A 15,864-nucleotide genomic window follows, 5' to 3' on the forward strand; every position below is an offset into this window, starting at 1 on the left:
AAAGCCAGATGACACAGGAGAATGGATAGCCTCAAACCGTGGCATCCAGCCAGGCTGCTTCAAGTACTCCAAGCCAGTCTGGCAGCTCAAAGTATCCATCCTGGATTAGGCTGTTATTCTGGCAAGTCTAAATATTTGCCCTTAGCAGCCAGAAGCACCAAATATTTCAGTAGGAGATAAATCCTTCCTCCTTGAAACAGCTAGCAAATTGTCCTTTGTTAGGTTAAAAATCCCACTCCTGACTTCAGCCCAAGATTACTGGGGTTTGATTTTTATACTTAATCTTGAGTAATTGTACATGTTACTCATCAAAGGATTCTTAAATCCTTTCAAAATCCTACTACATTATTTGTTTGAAAGTTAAAAGTTCCACACTGAACACCTACCTTATTTATTCTGGCAACCAAAAAGATTACCCATAGCTTGGTACACAGAAGAAAAACTATTTCCAATTATTCCTTTAATATTGACCATCTTTCCTTTAATACTGACCATCTCTCAGATTTCAGAGCCCTGTTGACCATGGAATATAGATTTGCAGTTAGATGTCTGAAGCTTGTCCTGTGAGGAAATTAGCGTGCAATATGGCATCTCCCCATGCGCACAGTGATGATGCAAAGTAAATACAGGCAATTCATTTCCCCTTTAAACAAAACAAAAATATCTGGTACCTTGCACTCCTAGTCCTGGTAAGATTAAGGGAATGTCCAGGCTGGAAGGTGGTACAGGGTGGCTAATGCAGTCTAAATTTACAGCCTGTTGTACTGAACACAACTTTCCAGCCAGAGACAAAACTCCAGATGTTGTAGTCAATTTGCGTGTATCAGACCACCTATAAAATCAAGAAGAGGAAGAATAGTGAGCGATTTTCACCACATCTCCCAGTAAAAGAATTATGGAATATCAAATGGAGCAGTTTTAAAAAATAGAAAAGGAGGTGTTTTTTCACTCAACATCGTTAAATTATGGAACTTCTCACTGCATGACATTGTTGATGTCAACAGTTTACATGACTCAAGAAAGATTTAGATAAATTACTGGCAAAAATAACTAAAGATTATTAAATAACACCATTTGATACAAGAAGCTGCAAAAGCGGTCCAGTGAAGAATTACTGTATTATTATACTCTTTTGTATACTGGCTGCATAGGATCTAATGTGTTACTCATACCTTTGACGTTGCTTCATATGGGTTCTTAGGGATATCTACTGTGCCTTACAGAAGTAATTCTTATGTTTGTGAGGCTGTAATACAGGATCGCTGGCTCATTCACAACTATCCTTCTTGCTAAGGTATTTCCTCTGCATTTTATGCAGAACTGTGGCTTCTCCCTTGATGAGTGACCCAATAAACCAGACATGACCCCACTACATAAAAAACCCTGCACCAAGCTCTACTGCTATATCGTGATTCACACACACAGAAAAAAATACTTGCAAACACAGATTTAAGGCACTGTAACTGTCCTTCCCGACTATTTCACACTCTTTTTTTAGTCACTGGCCAGACGCATCTCTGGCTGATGTCAGCACAGTTATACTGAAGATTAGTTTTGCTCAAAACCCATATAATCCTTACAAGCTGAAGAAACAGCACCAGAACAGCAGCTCACGGTAGCTGAAGAACCATTTTGACAGCAGTTTATTCTTCAGGCTAATGAGAAATATGGGTCAGGTTATATCTAACTTGCAAGACCTATCCTCTGTGTGTCATAGCTGAGAACGAGGACCTGCAAGTTCAGACCTTCTACTAGCCTGCTAAGGTTTGATTTTACCCTGGATAACCCCTAAACAGCTTGCATAAGGCAAATAAGATTAGTTTTTGAACTCTAATTCCTCATTTTCAACTAGTGGTGCAATTTTCTAGCTTGGCTGCCTTAAATTCCTCACCAACGTACTGCCTGGTACTGGATTACCTATAGTGATAAATTATGGTTTATGATTTTCATCTAGTTGTGAAGCCTTTCATTACTATACTGCAACTTGTACGTAGACATCATGAAGGTCTTTTGGAAACCCGCCCCAGTCAGCGAGTGACAACATAGACCTCAAGCTCTTGTCATCATTAAGCAGGACAGTCCCGAAGAACTGAATCTGCAGATTTTGTGTGCAGCACCATCACAATTGCATATACTATATAATGAAACTTGGTGAATCTAATTTATGTTTACACATACATGCATGCACACACACAGAGGTACATTCCCACTATGAAATATTCATGTGAAAGTTGAGGTCTTTTTAATTTCTAAGGCACCAGTATCAGATTGTTTTCAATTAAATTCTGCAATAACACATGTTCCTGTTTTAAATTTCCTCTGCCACGCCAAATATTTTTCAAGGGTTATTTTCTTTGTCTTTTTTTTTTTTTTTTTGCTTGCTTAACAGCCAGGCTCTTTCTTTTTCTTTTCTTTTTTTTTTTTTTTCCCCCCCAGTTTAAATCACAGGACAATGAGGTTAAGTCCTCATGACTGTTGGTTAGAACTTGCGGTCTGCATGCTCAAAAATGTTTGACTCTCTCCCATTGCTTGCCTAGTGTGCATCTAGCTTAAAAAAACTAAGCGCAGGTGGGAGATGATCCCAAAATGGAGATTTTTGGCACTAGAGATTTGGCAGCTTTCGCTAATTCAGAACTAAATGAACTTTGTCAGTAATGTGCTCAAGTGCCCTACTTCAAAGCTAGAATTTCCTTAGCATATGATGTCCTGTCTTGCATCACTCCATGATGTGATTCCATTTATGTAAACCACTACCTGTCTAAAGCAGTTTCTTCAGATGGCACTGCTAACCTTTGTTTCAAATTAAGTATCTGCAGCAACTTTTAGTCAATATTAAAAATAAAAGTGGAAGGCATATGTCTGAAAATGAGCATTATCTTTGTCCTGGCCAGTAGATAATAATTGCTACTAAATATTTTATTCCGTTTTAATGAAAGTGCAAATTCAACAAATTTTAGGCCATTCTCAAAATCCAACTAACTCAGAAGACGTGTTTAAGCCAGGTATAGATCTCTAAACATAAGAATTGATTTTCAGAAGTGCTGAACAGTGTCAACAGAAGTGACTATTAGTGTCGACACTAGCCACTAAAAACATGCAAGAGTAGGGAATTCAATTCTAACGAACATTCAACTAAATTTGGATGCCTAACTTCAGCCAACAGGCTTTTCATTATCTTATATCCTGTAAGAATAGGACTGATTTGTGTATTTGTCATATATTGAGTTTTTCATTGACTTGTTCTCCAACGCTCATTTTTAACTATCCATGTCATTCTTTGGTCCTCCTGCTATCCCTTGCATTATAAATGCCTAGTGCTTATAAAGCTGCCAAAACACACTTCAAATTTATTGACAAAGCCAGTTTTCTTCAGGTATTTACAAATGTAATCTAGGGTAGCATTGCAGCCAAATCTTTCCAAATTTCTGATTCAACCAAGCAATAAGCTTTCTTAATTATCCTTCCTCTCTTCTCTCAGATTATATTATTATTATTATTATATTATTATTTTATTATATTTTCTTCTGATAATTTTTCTCTTTTTGAAGCCAGATAAGCTTTTTGTAATAAAGTGTAGAAAGGTTCCTTTTGATAGTGCATTGCCTTAAGCAAATTAGCTGGCCTAGCCAAAATTGCTGCTGGGCTAGAAGTGCCTTGACTGAACTCTACACTAGTTAGTGCTACAATATAATCAATATGCTCTCAATTTCTCTCCTCCTGGAAACAGAAAGCCTAAGCATCAGCTTGTTAAAGCTATAAAAACACTGGGGAGGGTTAAAAGATTGGGGATGTCTTGCTATTCTTCTCTCAGTTTTTTCCCCACGTTCCCCACCTAACAGGCCAGCACGCAGTTCTCGCAGATCTTTCAAGGTGCAGACACACTGAGAAGCTTCACAGGAAATGCAGAGGAAGATCCAGACTGACCATTTTTTGGTATAATCTTTTCCTCAGACTCAAGGACAGGCTCAATTAACAAAAATGTTCCTTTCAATTCCACAAATTCATTGGTTATGTCTGTACTGATTGTCAGGTGGTGGGCCACAAAGCAAGCTAAAGCACAAATTGCTACACAACCCATGCCCACATATCCATGTTTTTAAGATGCTGTTGCTTAAGCGTGGTGTGTCCACAGTATTCTAAGACCAGACTTCAGTGTTCTTAATAGGACACCAACCCTTGCTGCATGAGAATTTAGACTCCACAAGGAAGAACTGTCAGCCTTGTCTGCCTGATATCAATGATGTTGCTACTAGTTTTATATGGCACACACAATGGGCATAGCCATCTCACCTACGCTGTAATTAGGTGTATTGGGGGTGCCTTTAAAAAAGGATGGGACAGACATCAGTTTTCTCCCTTACAGTGTTCCAGGACTTACTCATATCCAGGGAGCTATGTGGAGTGCAGTTAGGCAGTCTGGATGCAGGGCAGGAAAAAACTTGTGCATAGAGTTGGATTTATCCTTAAAAGACAGATTAGATCCTACTGAAAACTGTACTTAAATCTTGCTGGCAGGAAGACCAACAGAATATTGATTGTGTTGAATTTTCCAACAGCCAAGATTTAGGTCTACTTTAGAAGAGAAGCAATTACTAAAAGAGAATGAGATCAGAGTTCACGAAAAGCACCGAATTAGCTAGCAGTGGAAACTCCCTGATGTTTAGATTTATCCCCATTTTATACACTATGAATCTGTACACGTGGCAGTGAAAGAGCTGTGCCTATCAAACAAATTTTTTGAAAATGAAGAAATTATCATGTCTGACTTGAAAAAAACCCACATATATGACTTTTAGAGAAGACAGATATGCGTAGAGGACTGTTTCCTCTTATAAATGTTAGATGTGCCAACCAGGAAGGAGGCACTGCTGGACCTGCTATTCACAAACCAATAAAACCTGCTTTGTAATATCTCTGTCAGTAACAACCTTGGCTGCAGTGATCATGATATTGTGGAGTTCAGGATCCGGCTGAGCATGCTGAAGGTCAGCACCAAGACAAGGGTTCTAGCTTTTAGAAGAGCAAACTTCAGCTTGGGAGGGATTCCGTGGGAAGCTTCCATGGAGGATAAAGGAGCCAGTGAGTGTTGGGAGTTCTTCAAGAATGATCTCTTGGAAGCACAAAACCAGTTTATCACCTATAAAAGAAAGGGAAGTGGAGCAAGAGGCCTCCTTGGCTCAACCACAAGCTCCTGGGTCTGCTTAAACCCAAGAGAGATGTGTACCAGAGATGGAAAAGTGAAAGATTGTCCACAAGAGCATTGCCAGAGTGTGCAGAGATCCAGTTAGAAAGGCAAAAGCTCAACTTGAATTAGAACTGGCCAGAGACATCAAAAATAACAAGTGTTCTTCTGCTACGTAAGTTGCAAGCAGAAACAGAAGGAAAACATAGGCCCACTGTTAAACAGTAGAGGTGAATCAGTCACCAACAATGCTGAAAAGGCAGAGGTTCTCAACACCTTCTTCACCTCTGTCTTTACCAACACTGTTGGATCCCAGGTGCTGGGAACAACAATCCAGGAGGATCCAAACATAGACCCACCATCAGTGATGAAGGAGTTAGTATGTGAATTATTACAGGAGCTTGACCCCTACAAACCAATGGGCCCTGACGCCATCTACCTGAGGGTGTTGAGAGAGCTGGCTGATGTCATTGCAGGGCCACTCTCTATAATCTTTGAGAAGTCGTGGAGATCGGGGGATGTCCCAGAGGACTGGAGGAAGGCAAATATTACCCCTATCTACAAGAAGCGCTCAAGGAAGGATATGGGTAATTATAGGCCCATCAGTCTTACTTCAATCCCCAGGAAAGTCATGGAATGGATCCTCCTGGGGGCCATCAAGAGTAAAATGAAGCATGTGAGTGGGAAAAGCCAACATGGCTTCACAAAAGGCAGATCATGCCTGACAAATCTGGTAGCCTTCTATGATAAAGTGACCTGCTCCGTCAACAGGGGGCGAGTGTTCAATGTTGTCTACTTGGACTTCTCCAAGGCCTTCGATACGGTTTCCCACAGCCTCCTCCTGGAGAAACTGATGCATTATGGCCTGGACAAGTGGTCTGTGTGGTGGGTGAGAAATTGGCTGATGGGCTGCACCCAGAGGGTGGTGGTAAATGGCTCTTTTTCAAACTGGCAACCCATCACAAGTGGGGTCCCCCAGGGATCAATATTGGGCCCAATGCTATTCAATATCTTCATAAGCGGTCTGGATAACAGGATCAAGTGTAGCCTGATGAAGTTCACAGATGACACCAAATTGAGTGGGGAAGTAGGCACTCTGGAAGGGAGAGCCACCCTGCAGGAAGATCTGAATAGGCTGGAAGAGTGAGCTAACAAGAACCTTATGAAGTTGAACAAAGACAAGTGTAAGGTCTTGCACCTGGGAAAACATAATCCAGGAGTGCAGCTCAGACTGGGATCCACCTGGCTAGAGAGCAGCTCCATGGAAAGGGACTGGGGGGTTCTGGTGGACAGGAAGCTCAACATGGGTGAACAGTGTGCTGCTGCGGCCAAGAAGGCCAATAGGATGCTGAGTTGTGTCAAAAAAGGCATCACCAGCAGAGATAAGGAAGTCATTATCCTTCTCTACTCAGCACTTGTCAGGCTACACCTGGAATACTGTGTACAGTTCTGGTCCCCGTTATACAAAAAAATATGTGGACAGGCTGGAGGGGGTCCAGAGAAGGGCCACCAAGATGATCAAGCGTCTGGGAAGCCTGCCATATGAGGACAGGCTGAGAGAGCTGGGTTTGTTCAGCCTTGAGAAAAGGCGGCTTAGAGGTGATCTCATCACCATGTACCAGTACTTAAAGGGGAGCTACAAAGATGATGGAGACTCCCTTTTACAAGGAGTCACATGGTGAGGACAAGGGCTAACGGGTACAAGTTACTCCCAGGGAGATTCTGATCAGACACGAGAGGAAATTTTTTCACAATGAGAACAGTCAATCATTGGAATAATCTCCCCAGGGAAGTGGTTGACTCCGCTACACTGAACACGTTTAAGACTCAGCTGGACAGGGTGCTGGGCCATCTCGTCTAGACTGTGCTAGAAAGGTTGGACCAGATGATCCTCGAGGTCCCTTCCAACCTGGTATTCTATGATATTTTGATGAAAGGAAAAGCTAAAAAAAAAAAAATTGACCTTTTTGTTCAAGAATCAAATAAGAAAAGCTCAAGGACCCAGTTTTCTAACCTATCAAACTACTATTCACCTAGCATAATAAATTATATATATTATCACGCAAGTACTAAAAAAGCTGAAGGCTGCCTTATTATTACTTGAGATGTGACCACAAATAATGTTCTACTGATGTCTAGCCATCTAACTACATTTTTGTTTATACTAGTAAGTGTGACTGGGGGAATGCTTTACAGAATTCACTGATATGACTTTGAATTAAAGCAAGAATTTTTTTCTTCTAAAGATTGTCATTGTAACCAGCTGGCACCAAAAAATGTTGAAACTGTGTGGAACCATTTCCGTTTCAGGAATATTCATCACTGAGACAGCTGACACATTCCTAAGGCCACTAGAAATGGGCCTTTATTAACAGCTTTGCCTTGTTCTTTCTAAGCTACAGGGAAATGGAATCGGAAATTTCTCCATATGGCTTGATTTTTTTTTTTTTTTAATTAAAAAGAAAATCTGGAGTTGTGAGGCATTTTGGCTTTTTTGTTGTTGTTGTTTTCAATGTACATGAGTTTCAAATCATTCAAGGGTGAAGAATTTCTTTGCCAAATTTCAGTAAGGACAGATTATTTTATGTCTAACTTATAAACCCTCACAAATTCAAACCTATAAATACTGACAGGAAGTGTTATAATAATGGAAATGCAAATTTTAGCATTGTAGTAAAATAACAGTAGCTATCTTTTCACATCATCAATGGGCATCAAATGAAGAAAAAGATGAAAGCTTCAAATATAACCTTTTACCAGATTTATCAATGCATGTTAAACACGTGAATTCTCAGTTTACACACTAATGTTTCAAGGAGGATGTAGCTCCTTACTGTGCTAAAATGATGGGAAAGTCACATGTTTACTGTACAAAACTGGAACTCAAGAGATCTGAGTACACTCTTTGTTCTGTTCACTGAAACACTGTAATATAGTGCAATATATTTACTGCCTTAGATATCCTTTTGGTTAGAAACATTTGGTTCCTCCTGCTGGTCAACTTGTCCATTTAATTTCACTGTCTGGCATAACAAAGCCTTTTCCTAATAGGTACTCCTGTTTTACAAATCATAACAACAAGCGTGAAAGGGAAGGAACCACCTTTTCCATTCTTCATTTCGTTTTGAACTGCAGAGTCAAACAGAGGAAACCCAGATAATTCATTCTACATTCCTCTTAAACCTTTGAGACTTGAATTTCTTATTGGTCAGACATCTCTTAAGACTCAGAACCAGAACGTGAGAACAGCCATTCATAGGAACTTAGTTGGAATTTAGGCTGAGAGAAATCTAAGTGCACATCAACAAAGTACTGATAATGAGGACGTGATACTCTCCGTCTCCTGTTCAGTATTCATATAGTCAGTGCAAGTTTGGTGAGAAGCCCAGCCTAAATGGAAAGCTGTGCAGAGATATTGCTGTGACCATATCACGTAATGCAAGAATTCACACCATGTAGACCAGTGCTAACAGGGAGCTACCCTTGCTTTGTGTATTAGGTCAAGATATGTCTTCGCTAAACTGTTTAGTGAGATGTTTCTGACTTCTGGGCTTTGCCCCAATCCGTCCATTTCCTATCTTCCATGACTTCTCTCCCTTCCATAGCCTTAAACATGCAATGTGTTCCCTATTTCCACAAAAAATGCAGCTTTTCTCTCTAAATCAGACTTCAGCTGTGAAGACCATGAGGCGGACATAAACTATTTTTCACCATTTATCAAGTGATTTGACATCCCTTTAGAGGCAAATTTTTTCCAGGCAGGTATCTACAGACACTAGAGAGAAGGACTGATATATAATCAATGCGGCCAAACATATGTGGCATACTTTAGCAGCAGGAACACCACATTCCCATCACAACAACTCAAATACATGTTTTTTAAAAGACCAATAAAGCTTCATGCTAACTATTAAACCAGATGAGAAGAGAAGAAATAGCCTATGAGTATAAACTGGGAGATTTAATGTTGCAGCCAATAGCACTTTGGCAGTTGTTTAGTCATTTTAAATTGAGTAGCTTTAGAAATGAAGCAGGTCATTCCTTAGGGTTTTTTTGAATTCTCCATCTTAGGTTCTCCTCATCTAGACTATAACGTCAATGAAATTTAATCTGTCAGGAAAATATGCTTCAAGTTCACTGATTTTTTTCTTTCTTTCAATTTCCTTTTAGTCAGTTTAGCTACACTTTTGAAGTAGAGGTGAAATATTGTTGGAAAAACTACACCAGGCCCACTTTTCAAACTGACTGCAATGCACATGGCATACCCGCGGTTGCAGCTTTGTAAAATTTTTATAAATGAGAGAGAAAATACAGGCAAACATCTCTGTAACAATACAAGGAACAATATTCCAAAGATCATTTTAAATAATGAAATATACTTGTGACTGTATTTGAAAGGAGAAAGATAACTAACAGCAAACACAGAGAGGAACAGAATGTAGTGCTGTTCAAACTCTAACAGTGCTCACCCTTGCATTTCATTTAAAAGACATATTCTTGCCTGTTTAGGGATTATTCTTGTTCTACCTAATCCTCTTTTAAGTACCACAAAGCCAGCATTTGAACGTGAAGCCAGCAGTATCCCCTGCAGAGGCTACAGCTGTCACTTCCGAAATAGCATTTCTTTGGAAATCAGTAAACAGCCTCACCTTTAGCAATCTGTTTGAAATCATATTCCCAAGGTGCTATCTATCCTGTTTTATGTGTGATCATTGCCCAGTTTGTTCTTATTATGTTATTAGTGCTGAAAGATGTTTTCCATTAGATGGTGCAAGCTTTCAAATTCTTGCTGGCTAAAAGATGAAGTTAAAGACTTTCAGCTCTTAAGGAAGAGACATATTTGCAAATGTTTAGTTTTTATGGAACAGATCTGGTTTGCACAATAGCTTTACTATTTGGATTTTGAAGTGTCATACATGAAATGAAACTCCCCAGTATGTCCAGGATTTTTCTACAACAGCCCTAATAATATCTGAGTACTTAACAAGAAAAAGAAGTCTGATCAATGTATTTGAAAGCGTAGCTTCAAAACAATTGCCAGAACACAATATTCGGTAACACTAGCAGCAGGTACAGAAAAAGCATGATGCACAGGAGTGGCTGGTGCCATTTATTTCAATAAAATAACATCAGTTACCAATTCGAAGGAGGCCTGGGTGCTAGTAACCAATAGCTGTTCACACTCCTGTTTGATTGCTATTCAATGGCCAATGTCACCTGAGTTTGTGCAAAGCACAGTTCAAAACAGACAGGTGTCCATATTACAAAAGTACTCATCACAGTTAATTCTCAGGACTTCAATGCAGAAATACAGAAGCTTATTTTAAAATCATCTTGAGGGCATATACAATACAATATGGCTATGCAAGTCCATGGTGTCCCCAGTAAATATTTCAAACTATGAGTTGCATGTACCCTCACATTAGCAACTGAAGGGGAGAAGGACTTGAAAAGGTAATGCATTGTTCATAAGGTGAAGCCCTAAATAGACTCCAAAACTCCAAAAAGGTCCATTTAAAATAAATAAATTACTAAACTGGCTTTAAACAATCGATATATAATCATGCAAAACTGTATTTTTAACTTTAAAAGATTAAACAAGTCACAGTCCACCAGTCCTATTCCTGTCTTAAACACCAACAGCAGCTGCCAAAACCTAGGGAAAGAATACTTCCTTTTGTTGCCCCTTCCTACTGCACCATTATTTGGCTCTGGTAATTAGATTGGCGGGTTCTCCTATACTTCAACACATAAATTAACAGCCTTGATTAACCCCAGTTATGAAGTCTAATTAAATTTAGGCAGCTCACAAGACTGTCCTGGGGACAAATCTATAAAACTTGTTTCTGTTGTTGGACACTATGGGAATGAAACACCTAGAAACACATCAGCCAGAGAGTCATCCTACTTCAGCTGTGGTCAGCCAAGGTGGCACTCCTCTTGCCTTCCACAGCAGTTCCATCAAGTCCAAGTGTTGTGAGTATCTATTGAAATGGGTGTTATCATCTCTTTACGGTACTGTATACAGTGATACAATGAGCCTACTGCATGGTAAGAGTAATGTAAGCACCGTTTCTTCAAGGCTAGCTAGAACGGCCAAAGTATGTATTACATTGGCAGCACGAAATTTATCAGCTCAATTATATTATTTTTCCATAAAATACATTAATATATAAGCAAAGAGATCCACACACTGTTCCGTTCCTAAAGGGACTAGTAACTACCAGCAGTTCTGGAATTGGGTAACGTATTTTTCCTTGGCTATATCTGCCCTTCTAAAAATGGGAAGGTATATAAATATTCAAAGAACAGTGATATTTAAATGTTCTAAAATTTAAAGGACACTTAAACAATGCCCAATAGTATATGTTCCACCTGAAATAAATTTTTAAAAGGCACTTAAGTCACTGTCCGATATGACAGCAGATACCTAATCCTAATTTCAATAAAAGGCTCTTATATTTTTAAGTCTGAAGGCACTGGATTGGTCCCTCCGGGTAGAGAGAGAGGATCTGTGAAAATCAAAATTCATCACTGTAGTTATGCTAACCAGAAGGCCATTGTAAATCAAGGAGTTAGTGATCCACTTAACAGTTTAACCCAAGGAAGCACAGGCTGTGCTGTGCTATACTGCATGTATAGCTTGACCTTCAGGTTTGCGTTGTGCTGCACATATACCTTGGCTGCAGAATAAACTTAGCCAGCTAATTGTAACACAGGAGGCAGCTCCCACTCAGTACCAGTGACTACACCACCTGTAGATAAAGGCAAGGGTACACAAGTGCCACAACAAGTTTTCATGTGAACATCCTTTTTGTTTGACAGTAGAAATAATTGATAGCATTATTATTTTTTTTTTTTTAAGAAAATCCTGTAAGAGCTCAAAAAACCAAATTGATAGGCAAATTTTCCACAGATGGGATCTGCCTGGTGTGCTGCACCCTGGTTGGAAGCCCATCTGATCTCACACAACTTGAGGTTCCCAGTATCTGAAGGGATGTAAGACTTTATATACTACTCTCTTTTTCTGTATATAGCATTCTAAGCAATACTTTGCAGAATCCAATTGCCTTTTTTTACTGGGATCATAATGAACCATCACCTTCTGGTGCAAAACAATGACATGGAAAAAAATTAAATCCTTCAAGGTTTTCTTTCAGAATTTCCAATATCAAACTTTTCACTTTGGCTCTAAGCCTAGCTATGTAAAGTGTGCTGACTACTGCTTGAGCAGTTTGTAATCATCTTTCCAGAAAGGCATTTTTAAATTCTTTCCATCTTACATATGTAAGAAAATAGTTAACCATTTCATTGCTGATACTTAGATCTGAAACATTCAGTAAGGAGGTTGAATTTAATTACGCCAAAGGAAATATTCTATTTTCATATTCAGAACCAAAACAAAGATTCCTCTCCAACACTTGTTACTGCTTATTCTTTGCTACTAGCTATTCTATGCTACAGCTTTAGGAATACTTAAACATGAGAAGTTATCAGGACTGTAGACTCTTCAAACTCTGTCTTGTTTCAAAACTTTTGAACTTGAGAGAGGAAGTACTGCATGCGGAGAACCGGCAAGGATGGCCGTAGAGTGGATAAACTCAAAGACTGGAGGAATTCAGCACCAAGAATACCCTGAGTTCTATGCAAAAATCAGGCTGACATGGCACTGACTAAAGAGTACATGGTAGGAGGTATTTACTGGAGGAAAATGTTAATAGTGCAAATTGTTAATGCCAAAATTTTAATCTGGCAATATCTGTGATTGTCCCAAAAAGCAGAGAGCTGCCTCAGTAGATCATGCACCTATATTCACATTCTAAACACAGAGCCTCGTTCCTATGGAATACTTTTTTCACCTTAATAGCACATTAGATTGTATTAGCCACACTCAGAAGATAAGTAGGTTGGATTTATTTTAGCCCCAAACTCTGATCAGGTCTCTGTATTGCTAATATTTATGATCTAGAAGGAATTAAATGATAAAAGTCAAAGAAAATGGATTATTATATATTCCTAAATGTTCCCATATTTTGATATACTAATCCGATAACAGTATTTTTATTTTATCTCCTAGAGGAAGAGAGAAACAGACTATAGAAATAGAATATAAACATATAGAAACAAAGAAATAAAGGAACGCAGAACAATAGGTTATAAAATTAAAATACAGTAATAGATCTTGCAGACCCAAACTATAAGTGGTTTTAATGCAGGGAACACAACCAGAGATTAAAATCCATTTGATTTCTCTTGAGTATGAACATTGTGCCACTTAAAATTAAGTCCTATGCTCTAAACATTTTCAGTACTTAGAGAGAGATGAATACTGGGAAAAGGACCACAAGTTTCCCTTGCCATGCACAAAACAGGCTGAGAAGTTTTGGTACTCCTGCTTCTGTCTCTTCAGAGTAGATGGGGGAAAAAAAATGTTTTGGCACTTGCACAAAGAGTTTGACAGTCTGTGCCTGAGACTCTCTCAGCATCTGCAGCAGGGAGCGGGAACTCTAACAAAGCAGGAGGAGGCTTGTTTCTAGTGCCAAGTTTTCTTTGAGGCAGCCTTACCTTTAGAAACCAGTTCCCCTTCTGGCTGGAATATCCCTGGACAGGTTACAGTGCATTTTGTCTCTTTACTTAAGAGCTACGTTTCAGCTTCTCAAAGGCTCAGAAATTCCTTGGCTGTTGTCTAACACAATTGTTGAAAGCCACCAATATTCCATAATAATTTCTAGAAGGTATCAACCAAATCCCTACTTTCTCTGTTCTTCTGGTGACAGAGATTAAACACAAATCCAAAAGGTACTTCACTACTGCATAATTCCAGTTATGCTCGCTATTAAAATTCGCATTTCTAATCCTAATTAACTACCCTAGCAATATCAAAATCCTTGTAATTTATGAGCCATACTGTGATCACATTATTGACCCTGATGAGCAGTTTCTCATTGAAATAGCTCTGTTCAGGTCAGTGGAATAGCTTGTGAGAATGATTTACCAGACTATAACCTGACTAAATATCTCAAAAAGCTTTGAGAAATCTTACATTTGTTCATATAATGTATGAAGATGCAATGAATAAAAATTTATGATGTAGAAATGCAATAAACCCTATCAAATACCTACTCCTTAATATGTACATCCAAATAATGGTCTAATTTAGAACTTTATAAAAACCTTTATATAACCAGTTAGCATTTAGAGTAGTACCAAATACAATGCTTACAGCAGTAGTAATGGCCTGTATTATACCATTATAGATGTTTGAGATAACTTTGTCAGATATTACTTAGTCCTTTTCATTACCATATTCCGATTTCCAGTGTGTTCTGAAAGGTTAAGCATACAGAGTGAAGTTTTCCCTGTTTGAAATTTTCTTTGGGTTTTGGGAGGTTTTCCTTTGAAGGTCAAATAAAACATGGTCTTGCCATTTCTATGAAATGTTCTGGAAAATTTACAGTATTTTTATTTGCTTATAAGAATACTTTTGGAGGATCCTGAGCAGTGCCATTATTTGGAGCACAGAATGAAATTCAGCAAGGCAGCATTTCTGGTACCAAGTCTGAGCCTGTTCCCATGGAAAACTGTGTACACTTGATCAAATTTTTACTTTTAGAAACACCTCAGTTTATATACACTCAGATTTCACTTAGGTGTGGCATTATCTAATTCCTCAGTGTTCGACTTTCTAGCTTTATCAGGGCTCTTGGGCATTTATTTTTAATGTTTGGCAGTAAACTTAGAATTCAGTGAAAATTTTGTGTCAATTATATAGACAATGGCTTCCTAGCTACATACTGTGTATTGTCAAAATAATTCAATAGTATATGCTGGTGTTTGTTAGGTAGACCATTTACTGGCAGACTTCATTGCAATTTGGCCTTTTCTAGGCTCAACACTTTCTAGAACACAAGCTGGTCAATGTCTGTCTGTGGCCTTACTGCAAGCACAAAAACTTCACAATACAAAATACTGAACGATAAACATCAGCAGAGAACTTTTAATAAGATATAAATAATGGGCTTTTAAACACCTACGAAAATACAGCACAAGCAAAAAATCATCATAGCAATAGCAGTTTTAAAACTATTCCAAGCAGTATTATGAATGTTATGACCTGAGAAACAACCAATTTGTGACTGATTCACTGTGTGCTTCATTTTAAAAATTCATTCCACATCATCCAAAGTACTCTCAAATCAATAGATTTCATACCTTCAATGAGCTATCAGAATTAGATTAAGCACAAGAGATCATGCGTTCCTGTGTCTTGGGTAAACATGGGTTTCCAGTTATCAAAGATGTTGTTCTGGAAGACTGAAAAGCCTTATTCAAAAATTAGCAAAGTTCTCATCGATATTTGTGGGCCTGGGTCTGCCTCAAAATAACCAGCCTCATATTATTCTATCTCCCTCACTCAAATACCATGTCTTACCATGACTGAAAGGGAATGTGAGATATATTTGCTAACATTCATTCTTAGCAATATACAGGTTTTAATAACGTAATGTAATCTTCACACTGGCACTTAAGAAAAACTAACCAGCCACAAACACCACCATGAAATCAATACTGAAAGGAAATTTTACTTTTTAAAAGCAGTCTTCTCTCTAATATTCTCACGAAATAACACCTAAAATCTGAACTCCTGATTTAGCTGCATTTTTCCCAAATGAGTGAAAACA

General features: G+C 38.5%; 1 long non-coding RNA gene across 1 annotated transcript in view; it reads right to left on the reverse strand.

Moving 5' to 3' along the window:
- Window positions 1-689: 689 nt before the first annotated feature.
- LOC148050856 (uncharacterized) overlaps window positions 690-15,864 on the reverse strand; it is a 36,884-nt gene continuing 21,709 nt past the window's right edge. The window contains exon 3 of the long non-coding RNA XR_015700785.1: window positions 690-832. This is a non-coding gene — a long non-coding RNA (uncharacterized LOC148050856). The remainder of the gene's footprint in view (window positions 833-15,864) is intronic.

The sequence above is a fragment of the Nipponia nippon genome, unplaced genomic scaffold (assembly GCF_047370975.1).
Source record: "Nipponia nippon isolate SJK-2023a ecotype South Korea unplaced genomic scaffold, ASM4737097v1 scaffold_7, whole genome shotgun sequence".
In the NCBI taxonomy this organism is placed as follows: Eukaryota; Metazoa; Chordata; class Aves; order Pelecaniformes; family Threskiornithidae; genus Nipponia; species Nipponia nippon.